The 23399-nt window shown below is 40.8% G+C and overlaps 2 pseudogenes; both read left to right on the forward strand.

Annotated features, from left to right (window-relative positions):
• The first annotated feature begins 8244 nt into the window (after positions 1–8244).
• On the forward strand, positions 8245–8475 carry LOC136317522 (zinc finger protein 706 pseudogene; annotated as a pseudogene).
• Positions 8476–19191: 10716 nt separating this feature from the next.
• Positions 19192–19626, forward strand: LOC136317759 (nucleoside diphosphate kinase B pseudogene; annotated as a pseudogene).
• The last annotated feature ends 3773 nt before the right edge of the window (positions 19627–23399 follow it).

Below are 23399 nucleotides of genomic sequence, written 5' to 3' on the forward strand. Positions count from 1 at the left end.
TTGGGCTGTGGCCCCCTTTTCTCTTGCCTTTCATAACAATTTCTCCATCCTTGTTACATAGGCAGATGTCTTCTCATCCCTCCTCTTGATGGATGGTCAGATTCCTGGCACACACCTCCCTAGCACTCTTCACATTGCCAAGTACTCACTCTGACATAATAAACACTCAAGGAGATGGACGATTTGAGTTTCATGCAGATCACAAACAATCTTTAATGTTGGTCAATTAAAACTTTTTTCTTTTCCAAGTGAGAGGAGGAGAGATAGAGAGACAGACTCCCGCATGTGCCCCGAGCAGGATCTACCTGGCAACCCCCGTCTGGGGCCATGCTCTGCCTATCTGTGGCTATGCTCACAACTGAGCTACTTTTAACACCTGAGGCGTAGGCTTCACAGAGCCATCTTCAGCACCCAGGGCCAATGCACTCAAACCAATAGAGCCATGGCTGCAGAAGAGGAAGAGAGAGAGAGAGAGAGAGAAGGGGGAGGTGGAGGGGTGGACAAGCAGATGGTTGTTTTTCCTGTGTGGTCTGACCAGGAATCGAACCCGGGACATCCACAATCCAGGTCAATGCTATACCATTGAGCCAACTGGCTAGGGCAAATGCTGGTCAATTTAAATCAGAGATCACAAACTCAAATGTAGGCAGGGGCCAAGCACATTACACAAAAGCCTAGAAGCAATGGCTACTCTATCCAGCTGATTTTGCCTTATAGAAATGCACATCCACCAATATAGAATATTCCAATTATCCCAGAGAAATGATAAAATCTGGTTTTTATATAAACTGTACCAATTTTATATGCTGACAAGTTAAAAAATTTTAAAGTTTCTATGGAGTGAATCAAACACATCAGTGAACTAGATCTGTACAGCAGGCTACCAGTTTGCAAGCTGTTTTAATTTTTCTTTTATCCTTTGTCTTGCATTTGGACTTGATGTCTTCTGTCATCTGGCCCATCCCAGTCCTATAACCCCGCCACACACACACACACACACACACACACACACACACACACACACAATACAGAACAAAACAAACAACCCACTCTCACCAATAACAGGCTTGCTTTAGCTCTAAAGTTTTCTCTCTCCCCTGACCTGTGGTGGCGCAGTGGATAAAGCGTCGACCTGGAAATGCTGAGGTCGCCGGTTCGAAACCCTGGGCTTGCCTGGTCAAGGCACATATGGGAGTTGATGCTTCCAGCTCCTCCCCCCTGTCTCTCTCTCCTCTCTGTCTGTCTCTTTCTCTCTCCTCTCTAAAATGAATAAATAAAAAGAAAAAAAAAAGTTTTCTCTCTCCCTGATGGTCACAGTACTCAAGCTAAGAGATGTTCATGGGGTGAAACCAGTAGGTTCTATTGTTTCTACTGGGCACCGGAGCACCCATTCCTACATATGACTTCATTCTAGTTCGTCCTAGTCATGCAGTGAGGATATGAAGCCGGCCACTGAAGAAAGCCCTGGGGAGGGAAGGGAACCTGTCTCTTGGTTCTTCCCCTTTGAGCATATTTATTAGATATGTGATGTTTCACTTTCTAGTATTCCCATCTGTACAGGAACTAGAAAGTTCTGCCCTTTCAGAAGTATTGGAAAGAGAACTTTCCAGCACCACCTGTGCCCTTTTTTCACTCATTACCTCCTCCCCACAGAGACTGATCGGTGAGATTCCCAAATGTAATTGTGCGCTTACTTCTCAGGCCATGCTGAGCTCCTTGCTTTCTACGTTGCAGCGCTCCCTTGCCTAAAGCATGCTTGCATCTACCTCTCTGTCAGTCCCACTAGGACGAGCTCGGCAGGGTGAGGGGATGCTAGGCAGACCTATCTGCTGCCTTAGGACAGTTCAAAAGTCTACGCTTGGGAAGAAAAATTTGAAAACATGATTGAGACTGCAGGCCATAGACCCATTCTTTAACCAGTCTTGTCAACAATAAATCTCAAAATTCTGATCACTCTTTGACTCCTGTGTCATATTTCTTAATTAGTTCAGAATTCAGCAGAGAGAGTGGCGTGATTATATCAACTTTAGAGGCCTTCATGATGTATGAGTTGATAAACCTTGAGAAATGTGTACAACGATTGGCATTTGCCATCGACAGTAATGTTTGAGGGAGGCAGTTCTCTTTCTGGGAGTATGGTGGCTGGTATGCACAGGTGCTGCAGGTGCCTTTTATTCTCCATAAGGGCATGCCTTAGAAAGCACTGCCCAGGCGTATCATTGACTTAGGGAGTTGGCAGCCATTTCTATTATGATTGGTGTCTGCTGCACAAAATTGATTTTAATAGCAGCTTTACAAAGCACAGTTCTCACAGTTTTTGACCTTACAACTGTAGCTGGTTTAAAAGCAGGTGGACCCAAGAAGACTCTAGTAAGAACAAGACTATGCATGCTTTTGTGGCTGAGACACAGATTATAGTATCAGAAAATAATATTTTGATCCTAGTTAAGGTTTACCTCAAAACAACTTCAATAATCAGGCTTTTCAAATATTAGAAGACAGAAAAAATTTTGCTCCCTTTCCCCTGTTTCTCAGCCAGGCCTATAGGCTGGGGCTTTTAACGGCAAAAGTAGCTAAATTCCATGTGAATCACAAAAGCCTAGAGAGTGAGGTTATAGCTTTTATATTTAGTAGATAGTATTCAGTCATTGCTGTTCTTCTACTGGGATTTTAATTGCATCTTGTTCCAGAAACAAGGAATGAACTATGGGGGAGACTTCTTGAAGTTTTGTGGTACATCCCCAGACTCCTAGACTCACACTCCCCCTGCTCTCCAACACCACTTTCACATGGTCTCAGGTTGCTTTTGGATTTATTAATTATATGAAACATGACTATGACTTTGAATTTTAAAAATCCAGACTATGGGTTTAACCTAGGAAGGCAGGTGATTTTTGTCAAGGTACAGACAGAGGAATGGGAACACTTTCCATACCTAGGATATAGCATCTTCTTATATTTCAGTGAAGAAACAAGTCTTAAAATTATTAAAATTCTATAGCTAAAACAAACAAACAAATGTTAAAGACCACCTTCTCTAGGAATGGTTTGCTCACAAAATCAAGGAGGTATTGAATTTCTTTTCAGATAATGATTTATACTAATTTATTTGTGAGTGATGTCACATGATGTCTGCAATTTGCTAAAACATATTCTAGAAAAATGTATGAATAGCTAAATTAAAATTGATGAAGTGTTTATAATTGTTGAGGCTGAGTAGTTCACTATATTATTCATAGAGGTTTGCTATAGTAGTCTCTCTAATTTTGTGTATATTCAAAGTTTCCCATAATAAGACATTAGAAAATAAAAATAAGCTTTGGTTTTACTATCAGAACAAGAGCACTGAGAGAGTGAAAGAAAAACGTCCAAGAAAATATGCTACTTAAGCTTGACAAAGAGGGCTTTTCTTAGGAAAATGTGGCCTTGGAGAACTAGTTAAATAAAAGAGAAAAAGAAGATACATTAAAATCAAAAGATTTTTAAAAATGTAACTAGAAAGCAGGGAGATATTTTAATTGTTACTAAGTAAAGAGGTTGTCTGAATTCCAAAGAAATCAAGGAGAGACAGAGAGAAGAGAAAAAGAAACACACTGGAATTACTTTGTATCCATAAGAGCCCAGAACTACAATGCTCTGAGCAGGTATTCACAGATAGAGGGATACTCCCAAAGCTGACCTTAGAAAGTCTGTATTTAGAACAACTGGGAAAAAACACATAGTATGTAAAATACCATTCCCTGCCAAAGATGTTCATACTCTAATCCCTAGAACCTGTGAATATGATATATTATGTGACAAAAGGGACTTCGCAGATATAATTATGGGTACAGACTTTAAAATAGGGGTGTTTATCCTGGATTTTCTTCACAGGCCCAATCTAATAGCATGAGCCCTTAAAAGCAGAGAAACTACCCTGGCTGACAGCAAGAGAGATATGGCAAAAGAAGTCAGAGGGATTCCAAGTGTAAAATGTAAGGGCCACCCTCAGCTGACAGCCAACAAGGAAACATGGTCATCAGGTCTAAAGAACTAAAATTTTAACAGCCACCTGAATGAGCTTGGAAGCAGAGTCTCTCCAGAGCCTCTACTAAGAGCCAAGCTGGCCAATATCTCCTTGATTATGGCCTTGTGAAACCCGGAGCAGACAAACCAGTTGAGCCAATCTGGACTGCTGGCCTACAGAACAGTGGAATAAATTTGTATTGTTCAGCCTTGATATTTGTGGTAATTTGTTATAACAGCTATAGAAAACAACTACAGACCATAATATTAAGTGGGTATGAAAAATTTGGACAGATTTTTGAAAGAGAGACTAAGAAAATGATTGTAAAATACTTCAGGCATTTTTTTGAGTTTCTAGGCAACACGATACACACACACAAAAGCTGATATGACATGTCCTTGTGAGCACAATCTCAGAACATGTATAGGGTTATGATTCCAAAAAAAATAAAGACATATAATAGGACAATCAAGCAAGACAGTAATAGATTGAGTTAAGCCTAAAATAGATTGATTTTAATGGGAAAATACCTCCTGGTGAAATTATCCAATCCTGGGAAGTTAAGGTAGACAAGAATTGTTGAACCATGGATCCTTTTGCCAAATCCAGAATCCACCTGCCCCCAGTTTTATTGAGATGTAATTGACATATAACATCATATTAGTCTAAGGTGTACATCATAACAATCAAATTGTTATGATGTATATATATTGCAAAAATGATCAACCATAATAGGTTTAATTAAGTAGATTTCTTGAATGCATCTTTTTCACTATCATGGACCTTACAAGATAAAATATAGGAGTTTGTTACAAAAACAATTGGCTGCACTTGAAAGCAAAATTAAGGCAAAAGGAAAGAACATACTTCAATTCAAAAAGTAGCAACTATTGTATCTCACACTGCTAAATGTCCTCAATATATGTTCTCACCTTTTTTCAAAGTAATTATTTTTTTAGGTATGCACATACCTGCCTGGCTAAAGACTGCATTTTCCATTCTCCATTGCAGCTAGATGTGAGTAAATATTAACCAATGAGATGTGATTGGAAATGGCATGTACAACCTTTAGATCCAGCCTTTAATGTGAGAACCCTCCCTTTCCTCATACTGGCTAAAGTGGGGCCACTTTGTAGCACTTGGGTGGGAGCACCATTCTAGTGATAACAAGGAGACTGAATCTTTGGATAACCTCATAGAATAGCTACCATACTAGTCCTGGTATGCCTTCTTTTTTTGGTCTATAACATTTGAAAGAAATAAAATTCTGTTTTATTTAAGCCTCTGTTAATTTAGGGCTCCGTCACAGGAAGCTAGATCTATATACTAATTAATATAGCCATGTATACATCAGAGAACAACCTATGAAGCAAATTAAGATGGAAAAAATTTAGCATGAGTCTCTGGATCAAGATGGTGACTTGAGCATTTGCTTAAACATGCCCTTCCTCAGCCCTGTTTCAAATACCTAGAAACCTGGTGTAAAATATTTCCAATTTTTTTATTGTGAAAAATCTCAACTATATATATATATAGAAGTTCAAATTTAGTGCAATGAACATCATTATGCTCATCACTCAGTTTCACTATTAACATTTCCCATATTTGCTTTATCTATCATCTATCTATCTATTTTTTAAAACATTTGAAAGTGTGTTGACTTACATAATCTCTAAAAACTTCAATGCCCATCTTGAAAGGACGTGAATTACAAAACCTTTATCACACTAAGGAATATTCTCACAATAATATGTATTTTAATATTATCTAATATCAGGCCATACTAAGATTTCCCTATTTGTCCTCAAACCGTCTTTTCATAGCTCTTTTAAAAAACCAGGATTCAGTCAAGTTTCATGCATTGCATTTTACTATGTCTTTTTAGTTTGTTTGAATTTGAAACTGTCGTCTCATGTTTTGAAAGATAGTTTTAAAGTTGACAATGGGATCTGATCTTGAAAAATAAAAAGAGCTCTCTAGGAGTCAGAAACAGAGAGAGACCCCCTAAAGGTGAGATAGATGTGCACGGGAGCCAGGACTGACACAGGTACAAAGGGCTAGAGTATTAGTTCCTGCTGAGACTGAGGAGCCAAGCAAGGCCTACCTAAGTCAGGAGATCAACCTAGAGCAAGCAACACTTTACACATGAGCATGGAAACAAAAATGAGGTATCGTTTCTTGCCCTTCAGGCAGACAAACACTCTGAAATCAGACTGTTGCAAGTGCTGGGAAATTGTGGGGAAATAGGCATACTCCTATATTGCTGGTGGGAACATCACACGCTTCAATCACTTTGGAGAGCAAGTTGTCAAAATGTTGTCCAAAAAATAATATGTGGTGATGTCATACAGTGGAATACTCACTGAAATGGTGCTAGACCTCCATATAGCAATATGGGTCTCAAAAACATAATGCTGAATAGAAATGATACAATTATGTAAATGGCATAGGCACAAAAATGCTATATACAGTTTATGGATGTATGTATGCCTATAAATAAGGTGACCAATTATCCTCCTTTAGGGGGACAGTCTTTCTTTTGTAAGTTCCGTCCTCCCTTGAAAAGTGTCCTCCTACATGTCCTCCTTTTTGATATTGGAAGACTAATCTGTAATGTCCGTATTTGATTGATGCAGAGTCGATCCATTGCGTGTGATGTAACGTATTTGTATCTAAATGAGTACTTTTATCTTACAATTATTATTAAAAATTAATAGGCATGTAAGCAGAATTACAATATAAAATATTATAATGTTTTTATTATGCATTTATCATATTATAATGTATCATTGTTGCAATAAATAAAATGTTTCTTCTTTCTTTTTTTTTTTGTATTTTTCTGAAGTTGGAAACGGGGAAGCAGTCAGACAGACTCCTGCATGTGCCTGACCGGGATCCACTGGCACGCCCACCAGGGGGCAATGCTCTGCCCATCTGGGGCGTCGCTCTGTTGCAACCAGAGCCACTCTAGCACCTGAGGCAGAGGCCACAGAGCCATCCTCAGCGCCCAGGCCATCTTTTGCTCCAATGGAGCCTTGGCTGCGGGAGGGGAAGAGAGAGACAGAAGGAGAGGGGGAGGGCTGGAGAAGCTGATGGGTGCTTCTCCTGTGTTCCCTGGCTGGGTAACTAACCTGGAACTCCTGCACGCCAGGCTGACGCTCTACCACTGAGCCAACAAGCCAGGGCCTAAAATGTTTCTTTTATTTATGATATTGTTTTCTTCAATTTATTTTTGTCCTCCTTTGCATTGTAAAAACGTTGGTCACCTTATTTATTTTAAAGCATGAAAATGGATGAGAACACACTCCAGACCATAGTAGTTGCCTCAGAGGAGAATGGCAATGCAGGTGGTGGTTAAGTTGGAAATTAGCTATATTTCTAATATCTTTTCATTGCAGGAAGCAGATATGACAAAATATTTACAATTCTGGGTGAAGAAAATGTGGGGTTTTGTTATAACATTCTTTGTACTTCTTCTGTAGCATTTACATTTCTTACAATTAAAAAAAGAGGAAACTCAATAGAGCCTGCTTCAGAGGAAGGAAGTCACAAGAATGGACAGAAGGAACTGTTTCTGCTATTGGTGAAGTGGTATTTAAGGCTTGGAAAAGTCAAAGGCTTTTCATAAGGGCAGCAAGCCCAAGGCAGATGCATTTTATCTTACCAAGATCCAAGAACACAAGCTTCTGAATATCTGCTTAGGAATCCACTAAGGGTAATCATGAAGTAAATACATGAGAGAGAGAGAGAGAGAGAATGGGGAAACTACCAAAGAGATAGGCTTCATACAACCAAGAAATACCAGAGCAAAAGGCAGTAGAATTTAAACTGAGAGGTTATGACCCTACAATTAGCACCACCTAACTTGCTGACTGTTGAGGTTGAAAGAAAAACAGTTTCCTCTTGCCCTCACCTTTTCTATAGTTATTCTCTTTCCTCCAAGTATCACTGCCTCTGCTATAAGTTTTGCTTTACGATGGCAGTGTGAGGCTGGGCTGTATTATGTACTAGTTTATAGCAACATAATTTTGCTTGGGCTAATTGCTTCAGGGGCTGAGGTTTGCTTGTGACTAAGGACTTTTTCTTTGTCCTCTTTCCCCTCTTTGGCGGGTGGAGGAGGCCCAAGTGGTGCTGGGGCACTCCCCCTTCCTCTCCCAGCAGGCACCCCTCCCCCCTTGCACGCTGTGCAGTATCTCTATTATCTCAGATGCAAGAAAGAAGACTGTCCTGGCCCGGATATGGTTCGTGGACAGCAGAAGATTCAGTCTCAGCAGAAAAATGCCAAAAAGCAAGCTGGACAAAAGAAGAAACAGGACATAACCAAAAGGCTGCTGCCAAAGCTGCCTTGATACATACCTGCGCTGTCTGTAGGACACAAATGCCAGCCCCTAACACCTTCAAAGCAGCACTTTGAGAACCAGCGTCTCAACACTTCACTTCCTCCACAGTTGGCTGATGTTCAGTCATAACATGTTTACAGCTGAATTCGTGACACCTTTGACTCTTCTACTATCTCAGATCTTAGGTAACAAACTTGCAGCTGCTTTTCTAACAAACTGTTGTTCAGCAAAAATAAAGGAGCCACATAAATACTCATTTTTATGCTGTTTCGTTTTGGGCTTCATGCAAAGACAACTTTTTGTAAATGTACAGTTGACTCTGATTTGGAAATCTGCAAATCAGTCTATCTTTGTTATAATTTTTTTTTTTACAATTGTGATTATATTGATGTTCATATTGTGTAAAATAACTCATGTAATAAAGTAGTACTTCAATTTTACATCACAGGAAAAATGTAAAAAATTATGTTAATACAGAAGCATTGTAGAAAATTAAGCAATATAGACAAGGAGAAATACACCTAATAAATAATTAAACAAGTAAAATGTCTACTACTCAGAAATCACCCCTGTGAAATGCTGCAGAATATTTCTCTCTCCCCCTCTGTCTACACATGATCTTGTTTCATTACCAAGCTGATATCTTACTACACATACTGTTCTGTAGCCTGCTTTTTTCAGTCAATAACCTCCGTTTTGCTATTTCAGTAAATTTTCAACTCATCTAACATGTTCATATTTCCCCAAATGACCTAAAAATGTCCCTTACAGTTGCTTCATCCAAAGCAGTACTCAATCCAGACCATGCATTGCATCTGGTTCTTATGTCTCTTAAGTCTCTTTTAATCTAGGACGGACACTATTTTTAATGATACCAATTTGCTGAAGATACCAAACCAATGGTTCTGCAAGATGTTTTACTTACTGAGTTTGGCTGGCTGCTCTTCGCATTATTTTCTTTTAAAGTTTTAGTATACGTGGCATTGGTGCCAGGAAAATCTTGTGTCCAATTAACTTTTTGCACTCTTAGACAGTGGGACATATGAGAATCTTGGAGTAGGATGAATTCTTGTTTTGGAGGTCCTGCGTGAACTTCACCTGTTTCAGTGGATGACAGTCCAGGTTGCAGTTGCCAAAGGAACCTCCATTCTCCTTACACCTCAGAGTGAGACCCTTCCAGCTAAGATTCAGCAGGAACAGAAATCAGGGAGGAAATACTTGTGGATTTACATTTCTTTGAAATTTATTTTCTTCCCAGGAATTTCCACATTATTCAAATTTTGGACATTTATACATTATTTGGGACATTTCTATGCTATTATTTGGTCTGGACACATAATTTCCGGTCAACCATATTGGACAATGTGGCCAGGCATAATTTAGAACAGGAAATACAACAGGGAGAGACTTGATAGCCTAGGGTGCAGCAAGGAACTTAGAGTTAAGTTGATTAATGTTCTGTTCTGATCCACTTCAGAGCCTTCTGGAGATAAAGCAGAAGTGCCTCAAGTTGGTCTTAAGAGGAACAGTGATTGGCATTAGGAGAATGGTCTTGTGAAGGTGGAACCTGGACTGCCCTTTTGAACTCTAATTTTCTACCCCTAATGCTGGCAGCCACATTCCCATAAGACCATGAGTTTGGGTATTAAACCCAATAGGTTAAGATAACAAAAATGTTGACCATAATTTCCTTTGTTATGCGCTGAATTATTTTCCCCTTTATATGTTGAATCCCTAACCCTCAGTACCTCAGAATGTGACTATATTTGGAGATAGGGCCTTTTAAGAGGAGATTAAATTAAAATGGGGCTGTTAGGAGGGGCTCTATTCTAATCTGACTGGGGTCCTTATAAATAGAGGAGAGTAAGACACACAAAGAGACACTAGAGCCTGTTTGCCCAGAGGGTTGACCCTTTGAAGAGGCAGCAAGCCAAGGACAGAGGCCTGGGAGAAATCAACCCTGCAGACACCATGATCTTGGAATTTCAGCCTTGTAGAATTGTGAGTAAATAAATTTCTGTTGTTTAAGCCACCCACTCTGGCATTTTATTATGGCAGGCTGAAAAGACTAATATATCCTTTTTCCTGTGTTCCTGCCTGTCAACAAAATAGAAACTTTCACCCTTTTAGGATTATAGACATCACCTGAAGGGCTCTAAATAAATACTGATGTGTGTGGCCCCACACTCCAGAGATTTTTATCTAATTGGTCTGGATTGTGGCCTGGGTAATTCTAAACTATTACCAAGGTTGAGAACTGCTGGGCTAGAAGGTCAGCCAAGAGTTGTGTGGCATAACAGCTGAAGATGGTTGAGACCAGGACTTCACCAACAAAGCAGGAAAATTGTAGGAATCCAGCCATCCCACAAAACTTTTAGAGAAAGTTGGTCCTGTTACTTTGGAATTTGGACCTTATTGACTGTAGAGTGTAAACTGCTTTCTCAGCATTTAGTGATTCTACTAAGCTTTCATTATACACAAAGATGTCAGTTTTTAGGGCATAGGAATAAATAGTACTATATCAAGACAAAAGGGGAAGAGATTTTTTTCAGCCTTCAGCAGGAACCTGAACGAAAGCCACACCCAGTAACCTCACTACAAATTTGAATTTCTGGCCCTAAAATGGGCAGTCACTCACAAATTTTAGAATTTCATATTTGAAGTGGCTAATGAAGTGTGAACTGACAGGCACATAGTACTTTCGGATTAGTCAGAGACATGGTCCTCCACTGTGGTCAAATGTCTGAATGCTGCACCACTGCACAGCCACAGTTCACCAAAAATAGATATTACAGCATTCACATTTTATAAAAATTTAAATTTATTTTTAGTTTACATACAACAAAATTTACTATTATTAAAATCAGTAAAAGCTAAGAACTGTATGATTTCACGCATAGGTGAGATATAAACCTTAGACTCATGAACATAGATAAAAGTGAAGTGGTTACCAGAGGGAGGGAGATGTGGGGGAGGGAGTGGGAGGAAGGGTGTAAAGGGAGAGAAATATACGGTGACGGAAAATGATTTGACTTTGGGTGATGGGTATACTGTACAACATAATTAACAGTTCAAATATAGAGGTGTTTACCTGAAACCTATGTACTCTAATTGATCAATGTCACCCTGTTAAATTTATTTTTCTAAATAAAATTTAAAAAATAATTTACTATTATTAGTGCACAGTTTTATGAGTTTAGACAGAGTCTAGAGCCATGATGGCGAACCTTTTTTATAAAAACCACCCACTTTTGCAGTACTGGTCAACCTGGTCCCTCCCGCCCACTAGTGGGCGTTCCAGCTTTCATGGTGGGTGGTAGCGAAGCAACCAAATGGTGCTGCGATTGGCCCACCATGAAAGCTGGACCGCATACTAGTGGGCGGGAGGGACCAGGTTGACCAGTACTGCAAAAGTGGGTGTTTTTTATAAAAAGGTTCGCCATCATGGGTCTAGACTCTAGAGTCATATAACCACCACCACAAATAAAATATAGAATAGTTCCACGTGGGGGAAACAGCTGTGTTAGGCTTGCTCACTGGTTTACTGGTTGCAAGCACTTTGCCTGATTAGTGTGTGAGAAAATGGCAGCGCCCCGTGTGTACTGTCTATGTAAGGCTACAGCTGCTTTCTTTCAGAGGCAATGCTCCCAGATCACTCTCCTGCCACTGCAAGATGCGGTTTTCCTTCTCCCTTGCCCTTCACTGCGAAAAGCAGGTTTCCTTTGTTTATTAGCTCTTTTCCTTTTTTGTTTATTTGCTTACCTTTTTTTTTTTTTGGTGAACCTCCAATAAATGGGTATGCCCTGACACTTTCTGGCTCCACAGTCCATCTACTGTCTGCCTGAATTCAGTGAGAACCTGCCTGGCCTCGGCCCTCAGCCTTACATTACATCACACCTCAAAATCCCCTTACTGACCAGCACATATGTGCTTGGCCCACACTCTTCATCTATCCCCTGAAGCCCCAGAAGCTTAAGGTCTCTTTAAACAGTTTTGGCACAACACCCAATGTAGCCCATGTTTGAACCTCCTGAACTGGGCACAGCAGATGGAGATAAGAGGAAAAAGAGTCCTGGCAGTCACTAGAGGGAGAATTGCCAAATGGTCTTTCCAGACAGACCAACATAGCTGAAATTCAATGTTTCAGCAAGGGGTGACCCTATTTTTGTCACGTTTTAGGGCATTGCTAATGCTTTATAATTTAAGACTAGATTCTGTAGCAGAGCTCAGAGAGAGAACCAATCGTTTACCAGATTTCCAATGTACCAAGATAAACTCTGCAAGCCTTCCTGCCAGCACACAATGGAGCAGCAGACTCAATACCAGGCTGGTATTGCATCATCTCAAAAGAGACACTCTTATAATAAATTAAACATTTTACATTTTAATATTCAGTTCTTCCCAAAGCACAGTTTAAATCCCAATTCCAAAATAATGCGTTAACAGAGATCAAGTCAACTATATAAAGGATGTCATGAAATTAATTAATTCTAGAAGCATTATATAGTCTTTTGCATGGAAAAAAATCTCTTTAAAAGGGGCTTTCCAGCATTGCTCAGAATGTAAGTGCTCAGTGATACTAAACTAGATACTGTGGGGCAATGGTGGGTAGCCCTACTGTTTCTAATTTTAGTATTCATAACAGAATGGACATTTACAAAGAATCCCCTTCAACTCTCCCAGAAGACAAAGACAAAGTCCTTTGAGACTTCTCAAAACTAAGACAAACCCCTGAAGCAGATATAGCTGTGTGTCAGTCCAGATCCTTGATTGCAAGCAACAAAATTGGACTCTGGATGATTTAGGCAGAAAAATAATTCATTAAAAGGATATTGGTTAGCTCCCAGAATAAGCAGGCAGGCTGGAGAGGCAGGTTTGCAGGCAGGAACAAAACACAAACCATGCCACAGAACTGGTCTGGTGAGGAACGCACTGCAGCACCTCTGAAAACTCCATCTTCAGCTTTTACCATCACCCTGCAGAGACTTCTATCTTGCTGTGAATGGTAGTGTTGCCTGAGGCACTGCCTGGGTCCCTGATTCTTTGTCTCTAACTCCAAAGACAAAGTCAAGGACCACTGATCTAGGTTATGAGCTAACATCTTAGGAGAGAGTCTAAATGTGGCCTTCTTAAGTTTGTAGAGGGAGGTGAGCTCTGCCTCCTTCCAAGAATCATGAGATGGGGAAGTCCCTAACCAGAGGAAGTGGGTTCAAATGCACACCCAAAAAGAGTAGCAAAAGACCCAACACAGGCTGACGGTTGGGGGCTACTTGATATCACATGGCACCAAGTTAAGCCATGGCTACCTCGTTTGGGGACAGAGTAGAGGACCCTGAGCTGAGAAAAGTGATCAAAGAAAAAACAAGGGCTCTTTCTCTCAGTGCCTTAATATTTTTTTTTCTTTTTTTTTTCTTTTTTTTTCTGAAGCTGGAAACAGGGAGAGACAGTCAGACAGACTCCCGCATGCGCCCGGCCGGGATCCACCCGGCACGCCCACCAGGGGTGACGCTCTGCCCACCAGGGGGCGATGCTCTGCCCATCCTGGGCGTCACCATGTTGCGACCAGAGCCACTCTAGCGCATGAGGCAGAGGCCACAGAGCCATGCCCAGCGCCCGGGCCATCCCTGCTCCAATGGAGCCTTGGCTGCGGGAGGGGAAGAGAGAGACAGAGAGGAAAGCGCGGTGGAGGGGTGGAGAAGCAAATGGGCGCTTCTCCTGTGTGCCCTGGCCGGGAATCGAACCCGGGTCCTCCGCACGCTAGGCCGACGCTCTACCACTGAGTGCCTTAATATTTTGCTGCAAGATCTTAGGAAAAGAAAACTGCTTCATGTTTGAGGTGGGGCTGTAGTGAGAGCTTCAGTGCCCTGTACAAGGCAAAGAAAGCAACAGGTGTTGTCCTCAGAACGTAACTTCCTCGTCTAGAGACCCTGGCATGATGACTTGGATGATCTGGGAGCAAGTGGGTGGTGGTAGTGAGTAGAGGGAGAGAAGAGTACTTTTCTCAACAAGCCATTGCCTTTGATCCTTCGATGGGATGCACCTGAATATACCAGAGGATAAAATCAGGCACCACAGTATATCTTCTGATTATAGCCATTCAATTCCAAAGATATGAAGTCTATGTATAATGACTCTAGGGGATTTTTTCTCTGTAATTATCAGTGTATCAACTCTCCCCTAAGCTTTACATTTTCTGACAACAGTACTTCGATTAGAAGTTCAGGACTGACCCCAGTCCCCAGAGAGACCCATAACCAGAAGAGTTAAACTGACTTCTATTAAATATATTTGGGATTCTCAGTCCTGATCAGAAAAGGCAGTGGAACTAATACGAGGTATTCTTGGCACATGTCTGAAATGCCACCAGGATAAATGAATGCCATCAGAATGAATTAATGCAATGGATTTTGCCACTGTTTTTGGTGTTTGGAATACACTTGGTTGCTCTCTGATTTCTGATTTGGAATAAGAGAGGGAGGAAAGACTACAGGGAACTTCACTCAGTGTTCATCTACCCTTAACATCCTTAGTAGTGGCTGGTAAGCTAACCACTGCTGCTTCATACCATGAAAAGAAAAAGAAAAAGAAAAAAAAAAAACAAGATAAGGAGCCCGGATGCTGCTGTGAAATTTGGGGCTGCCCTGTGAGCCATCACTAGATGACTACTTCCTAGCATGTAGTAAGGGAACTTGTAGAGCAAGTCCAGATAAAATTATCTACCAAAATAACTTATTGCTCATAAAGGAATTAGGAAAACTACCCCCACATAACCTAGTGTAGACAGGGAACAACTTCTCCAGCCCAGAAGAGCAGGCAAAAACAAATCTTTTGAGGGATTCAGCTTTGTATGAAATTGAGGGAAACCACTCAAACCATCAGAGAGTAAGGAGATGGAAACATCCACCTATTAAGCTGCCCACCCACTTACAGCCCTGAGGGATCCTGTGCAGCACCCTTTGAACAAAACTGTTCATATGTGGGGCAATCTGGAGGTAGTTGGGCAAAAGAAGATAATGCTACTTTTTTTCCCATATCCATTTCTCCCCCTTTTTCCTTTCTGGCATGGTCCTGAAGTGGTCATATACTTAGGAAAGGGGCCCTAGCCCAGCCCTGTGTTGGGGTGGTGGTGGTGGAATCTTGAATAGTCAATGTCAATCACTGATGGGCTTGTTCTCCTGCCAGTGATTGATTTAGGTATGGGTATGTGACCCAGCCCTAGGACTTGAAGGGAAGTCTACTAGGGGACTTTTTGGAATGTTTTCCTCAGTCATAAAAGGAGATGCATAGGAGGAAACTCCCCTCTTTTTAACAGGATGTTGCTGTGTTTGCATGCACTGCTGGAACTGCTACAGTCACCTTGCAACCAGGAAGATCTGCTATCAGTACAGGAAGGCAATAAAAAAAGAAAAGAATAGAAGCCCCTTTGCTTTTGATGATGTTATTTGATTAGTGACTGAATCAACCCTGAAACTACCACGTAGGAATTTTTGAACCAGTTCTAGAAAATGACCCATTCTTTTTTCTCTTGGAGAGGGCTGTAGGATAGGGAGTGTGACGCACTATAGCAAGACGACCTTCCTAGGGGTAGGCCAGGATCTTTTCTTTTTTGTGTGTGACAGAGACAGAGAGAGGCAGAGAGAGGGCCAGATAGGGACAGACAAACAGGAAGGGAGAGAGATGAGAAGCATCAATTCTCATTGCGGCACCTTAGTTGTTCATTAATTGCTTTCTCATATGTGCCTTGACTGGAGGGTTACAGCAGAGCGAGTGACCCCTTGCTCAAGCTAGAGACATTGGGATCAAGCTGGTGAGCCTTGCTCAAACTAGATGAGCCTGCACTCAAGCCAGCGATTTTGGGGTTTTGAACGTGGGTCCTCCGCATCCCAGTCTGACGCTCTATCCACTGTGCCACTGCCTGGTCAGGCAGGTCAAGATCTTGAAAAAATGAATGCATTTACCTGTCCTTCAGGTTAATGGGGACCAGGCACCAGGGGTAGTTACACAGATGGTCAGTGGCCTGAGAAGAGCCAGGTCATTGGATGAGAAGCATTGATTTGGACTAGAATCCAGAATCATGGCCAGAGGCTAAGACTCAAGGGTATCTGTTCCATGAATGGACGCATTGTCTTATTTGTACTTTGAGATCTTGTCACTTTAAACATTTACATGACTGAATGGTTGTTATGCCTGTACTCCAGGACCTCAACTTCTCACTGCCATCTTGACACAGAAATGGAAACAAGATCCTGTCTGTGCCTTGAGACCTTGTACCACAATCACCTAGCCAATGTCTGAGAACCTTTAGCTATGGCAATTGAAGGGGTACTTTCGGGTCACTCTGGACATCTAGAGTATAGACATGTACAGAGGAGCTCCTATATTTACACTTTCAGACAAGGACTGGGACATGTTAATACATCACTTGCTAGGGACAGAGGAAGCATGGACACTGTTTATACGCCTGACAATTGAAATAATATGCCTTTACTACAAAAAGCAGTAGTAATGTGGGTACTAAAGTTATGTAGCTGGGCTTGAGTATAAGTCAATCATCTAAATATAGAGTTACAATTGTTGTATTTAGATTATCATCAAAAGAAAAATGTTAAATTAAAAAATTTTATAAAGAATTTATGGACAACCAAGAATGCACATTTGAACCCCTCACCAGCCACAGACCCTAGTTTGAGAAACATTAGTTGAAGGCAGTCTCAGGAGGTATTATGAACATGAATAGAAATTGAAACCTAAATTAGACTTTTCTTTGTATAATATAAGTGTGACAATTCAAAAGACTTAATCCAATGTTTCTTAACTACAATATACCTTAGAATCACCTAGAATGTTTGATAAAATGTAGATTTCTAGCCTGCTTTCAGTAATTCTCATTCAGTAGTTTAGGAGTGAGGCCCAGGAGTCCGCATTCTAATTCAGGCAGATTATGGGACATACTTCCAGAAATACTGAACCTGCCATTAAGAAGTTAGCCACTAAAATAATACAGCCCCAAGAAAAGAAGTTTCCACAATAACCATCTCCTATGAGGCAAGGGGGACAACCTGCCAGAGAACTTCTCCAAAGACAGACCCAGAGGTGACAGCGGATAGATTGGTTGATCAAGGAATGCACTCTACTAGCAAGGAAGGAAATCTTTGCTACCTCAGTAGAATCTGAACTTTGGACTGGTAATGACTGTAGTGTGCTGTTTCCTGTTTTCTTTTCCAAATGCTAGTTTTGTGTTTGTTGGGTTTTTCTTTTTTTCAGAGACAGAGAAAGAGTCAGAGAGAGGGATAGATAGGGATGGACAGACAGACAGGAACAGAGAGAGATGAGAAGCATCCATCATCAGTTTTTCGTTGTGACACCTTAGTTGTTCATTGATTGCTTTCTCATATGTGCCTTGACTGTAGGACTACAGCAGACCAAGTGACCCCTTGCTCGAGCCAGTGACCTTGGGTCCAACCTGGTGAGCTTTGCTCAAACCAGATGAGCCCGCGCTCAAGCTTGCGACCTCAGGGTCTCGAACCTGGGTTCTCCTCATCCCCGTAAGACGTTCCATTCACTGCGCCACCACCTGGTTAGGCCCAAATGCTAGTTTTAATTTCAGTTATCTGGCTTTCCTTCTACCATTGTGTGATTATATTGAGGAGTAATTAAATGTATCATTTAGGTGTAATTTGCTATCTATGACAGCCATATCAGTTAAAATTTTTAGCTTAAAGTGATAGAAAATCTATCTAAACTTGTGTAAGCAAAGATTTCTTATTTTCAGTTTTGCTGAGAAGCAATTAATATGTAATAAACTACACATATTTAGACTGCACAATTTGATGTTTCAACGAAACACACACATACACACAATCAATGAAACCATCACCACAATCAATGTAATGAATATATCCAACCCTATTCAAAATTTCCCTATGACTCTTTGTAATCTCTCCCACCTACCCTTGCCCCCCTTCCCACACCTTCACCCAACAACTGCTCCGCTTTCTCTTACTGTAGATTAGTTTGCACTTTCTAGACTTTTACATAAATGGAGTCATGCAGTGTATAATCTTTTTTTTTTTTTTTTTGATCTGGCTTCTTTTACTCAGCACACTTTATTTTGAGATTCATCCATGCTGTTGTATCAGTAGTTCAGTCTTTTTTAATCCTAAGTAGAATTCCATTGCATGGCTGTATCACAGTCTGTTTTATCTATTCACCTTTTGATGGGCCTTTGGAGTGTTTCCAGTTTGAGACTATTTAAAGTGGCTATAAACTTGCAATTATTTTTGGCAACTACAACTCAGTGTTGAGTCACACCGAGTTCGCTTTTTATTAAAATTCATTTCTCTTTAAATGTGAGTTCTGTCCCATCCTGTAAAGGAAAAAGCCCTTTGAGAAGATGCTGGGACAGTGCTTCAGTGTTCTTGTAGCTATCAGTAGATAATTCCCCAAACCTACAGTTTTTCCTGTGCTTTTAATTTCTGTTAATGGCATCACCATCTACTCAGGCTTAGATTCTAAAAAACAACACTCAGAGTACATAAAATATATGTAATTATGTATGTAGGATTCTATATACACACAAATATTTGTGTCTGTTAAATGTCAGAGGATGCTACATACTAGATGCTTTGTTATGGGAAAATATTTTTTATCTGACAAAAAAAAAATCAATTTTGAAAGAGATCATAATTCCCAAGCCAAAGAGAAGATGGAAGGAAGAAAAATCCAGATAGGTAACAGAATAGCATGAAGATTGAAAAAAAAGTGACTATAGGGTTGCCTCCCAGCTTTGGTGGTCTCTCCATGTACTCCCCTCAACCTCCCAACCCCCCAGTAGCTTCTCAGACTATGATCATCATGAAGCATACTTTCACTGCCATCAAGCCAGATGGCATGCAGCACGGCCTGGTGGGTAACATTATCAACTGCTTTAGCAGCAGGCTTCCATCTCATGGCCATGAAGTTTCTTCAGGCCTCTGAGGAACTCTTGAAGCAGCAGTACACTGACCTGAAAGACTGCCCATTCTAACCCAGGCTGGTGAAGTACATGAATGAAGGGCCTTTTGTGGCCATAGTCTGGGAGGGGCTAAATGTGGTGAAGACAGAGAGAATTACACTTGGGGAGACCAATCCAGCAGTTCTAAGCCAAGCACCATTCAGGGAGACTTTTGCATTCAAGTTGGCTAGACTATCATTCATGACAGTAATTCAGTGATAAGTGCTGAAAGAGAAATCAGCCTACAGTTTAAGCCCAAAGAATTGATTGACTCACAAGTCTATTGAATCAATGCATAAGAGGTGGGCAATGCATTAGTCACTTTCAGCTCTGCTTGAATGTGTCCCTGGACACAGCTCTTCATTCCATTGGCTTGAAAGCAATAGGATTGATCTTTATTTTCTAGAACATATTTACCAATGAAACCTTTGGGGAAAAAAAATGACCATAAATATTCTTGTACAAGTCTTCATGTGAAAATATACTTTCATTTCTCTTGGGTAAATTCCTAGGGGAAGAATAGTTCAATCATATGAAAGATATATATTTAACATTTTAAAAATTAAATTTATTGGAGTGACATTGGTTAATAAAATTATGTAGGTTTCAAGTGTACAATTCTATGATACATTATCTGTATCTTGCATTGTGTTTTTACCACCCAAAGTCAAATCTCCTTCCTCACCATATATTTGACCCCATTTATCCTTTACTACCCTACTCACCTGCCCTTTCCTCTAGTGACCACCAAACTGTTGTCTGTGTTGATGAGTTTTTGTTATTTGTCTTGTTTGTTCATTTGTTGCTTTCAGTTTTATATCCCGCATATCAGTAAAATCATATGGTTCTTGACTTTCTCTTTTAAATTTATTTTAATGAATTCATTGGGGTATAAGCTTCAAGTATGCCACTTATTTCACTTAGCATGATATTCTCAAGATTCATCCATGTTGTAGCAAATGGCAGTTTCATCTTTTCTAAAGGGATTTAATGAGTAGTATTCCATTGTATATATGTACCATATTTCTGTCAAATCATTTATCAAGGGAGACTTGAGTTGTTTTCATGTCTTGGCCATTATGAATAATGCTGCAATGAACATAGAGGGTGCATATATATCTTTGCAAATAAATGTTTTCAAATATTTTGGGTAGATGCCCAGAAAGAGAGTTGCTGGGTCATATGGTGACTTTATTCCTAATTCTTTGAGGAATCTTTATACTGTTTTCCATAGTGGCTGTACCAGTATATAGTCCACCAGCAGTATATGACAGTTCTAGTTCCTCCATATTCTCCAATAATTGGTTTGGTTAGTCTTTCTAATTTTAGCCATTTTAACAAGGGAACAACAGTATTTTCTCATTGTGGTTTGAATTTGTATTTCCTTAATGATGTTGAGTATCTTTTTATGTGCTTATTGCCATCCATATATCTTCTGTGGTAAACTGCTCAAATAGTTTGCCTGTTTTTTATTTTAATTGTGTTTGTTTTTTATTATTGAATTGTGAGAGCTCTATAAATTCTAGATTTAAGTCATTTAGCAAATATATGATTTGCAAATATTTGCTCCCATTCTGTGGCTGTGTTTTCATTCTCTTAACAGTACTTGTCAATGAGCAGAATGCTTTGTTTTGAAGATGTAAAAACACAAAATTTTTGACTCATTGTTTTAGTTAGAATGCCTAATAGAAATTATAACTTGATAAAAAAACAGTATTTAAAGAAAATTTTATTATTTCATATAAAAAGTTCTGAGGTAAGATGGCTCCTGTGTTTGTTTGCAAATTTAGGTGCTCAACAATGTCATCAAGAAATCACATCCTTTTCATTTTTTGCTCTGCCATCCTCAGCCTCCTGGATTTATCTTTGAGCTAGTCCCCTCAGAGTTGCAAGGTGACTGCTGAGGTTTAGTGTTTCATGTTCAGACATGCAACAATAAAATGAAGAATCTAAATTGTCTTTTCTATGTGTCTCTCAGAGTGAAGAAACCTTTCTTGGAAGTACCTTAGCAGACCTTTCCCCATAAGACATTACCATCCATAAACTAGCATTAAATCCCTTATGTCTGTCTAATCAGTGGTGGGGAAGTGGATGGAACGTTGACCTGGGATGCTGAGGTCCCAGGTTTGAAACCCCAAGGTTGTCAGCTTAAGTACAGGCTCACCAATTTGAGCACAGGGTTGCTGGCTTAAGTGTGAGATCATCAAGATGATCCCATGGTCACTGGCTTGAGCCTAAAGGTCGCTAGCTTGAACAAGGGGTCACTGGCTCGAATGGAGCCCCCCAGTCAAGGCTTGTATGAAAAACATTCAATGAACAACTAAAGAGCCACAACTACAAGTTGATGCTTCTCATGTCTCTCTCTTCCTCTCTTTCTCTCTCTCTTTTTCCCTCTTCCTCTCTCTCGCTCTTTCGCCAAAAAGAAAAAAAAAGTCTCTTAGGTCAAGGGTTGGCATACTATCACCAGTGGGCCAAATCCAGCCTGCTGTCTGCTTTTGTATAGTCTCTGAGCTGACAATGGTTCTTGCATTTTTAAAAGAATAAAAAAGTCATAAGAAGAAAAATGTTTTGTTACATGTGAAAATTATATGAAGTTCAAATTTCTGTGTCCAAAGAACTTCCAGTTTCAACTTTGAAAGGTAGAGAGCTAGAAAGATGTCACTCCCGTATGACCAGGTGGTGGCTCGGTGGATAGAGGGTCAAACTGAGATGCAGAAGACCCAGATTCAAAACTTTGAGGTCACCAGCTTGAGCACAAGCTCATCAGCTTGGGTGCGACATCACTAGCTTGAGTGTGGGATCATAGACATGACCCCATGGTCGCTGGCTTGAGTCTAAAGGTCTCTGGCTTAAAGCCTAAGGTCACTGGCTTGAGTGTGAGACCATAGACATACATGACCCCATGGTGGCTGGCTTGAGTCCAGAGGTCTCTGGCTTAAAGCCTAAGGTCACTGGCTTGAGTGTGGGATCATAGACATACATGACCCCATGGTCACTGGCTTGAGTCCAAAGGTCTCTGGCTTAAAGCCTAAGGTCACTGGCTTGAGTGTGGGACCATAGACATGACCCCATGGTCGCTGGCTTGAGTCCAAAGGTCTCTGGCTTAAAGCCTAAGGTCACTGGCTTGAGTGTGGGATCATAGACATACATGACCCCATGGTTGCTGGCTTGAGTCCAAAGGTCTCTGGCTTAAAGCCTAAGGTCACTGGCTTGAGTGTGGGATCATAGACATACATGACCCTATGGTCGCTGGCTTGAGTCCAAAGGTCTCTGGCTTAAAGCCTAAGGTCACTGGTTTGAGTGTGGGATCATAGACATGACCCCATGGTTGCTGGCTTGAGCCCAAAGGTCTCTGGCTTGAAGCCTAAGGTCACTGGCTTGAAGCCCAAGGTTGCTGGCTTGAGCAAGGGGTCACTTGCTTTGCTGCAGTGCCCCCTCCCCCATCAAGGCACATATAAGAAAGCAATCAATGAGCAACTAAGGAGACTAAGGAACCACAACAAAGAATTGATGCTTTTCATCTCTCTCCCTTCCTGTTTGTCCCTATCTGTCCTTCTCTCTGTCTCTGTCACACACACACAAAAGGGAAAGATGTCACTCCCACCCTAATGAGAAAAAAAAACCTGGACAAAGTAGAAATTAAGGACTCTTCATAAACCCTTCAGAGAAGTGAGGTCACAAGTCAAATGACCTGGAGAGGCACAGGTGCGCTGCAGAGAGACACAGGACCGAAGCATTTGTTTCCCTGGGGCGGGCACTGCTAGATGCTATATAAGCTAGTAAGAACCTTAAACTAAACATTTTGATGGATTGCTGGAGGCAATTTCTGAAGTGTGAGATGAAGTGAGAGTATGGATTTCCTGGGAACTGTAGTGACAGGGACATCCTCAACTTCTTGTTGCATTTTCCTCCAGGAATCCTCTGACCCCAGGCTATCACAAAAGAATGGGGAAAATTTGAAGGAAACTCCTTTTCCATATTTTTGGTGCTGGCTAGGGAAGGGGAACAGCAGCCATTGCAATATCTGAAACCCAGCCAGACTTTATCCTACCTCCATAAT

Source organism: Saccopteryx bilineata, chromosome X (genome assembly GCF_036850765.1).
Source record: "Saccopteryx bilineata isolate mSacBil1 chromosome X, mSacBil1_pri_phased_curated, whole genome shotgun sequence".
Classification (NCBI taxonomy): domain Eukaryota; kingdom Metazoa; phylum Chordata; class Mammalia; order Chiroptera; family Emballonuridae; genus Saccopteryx; species Saccopteryx bilineata.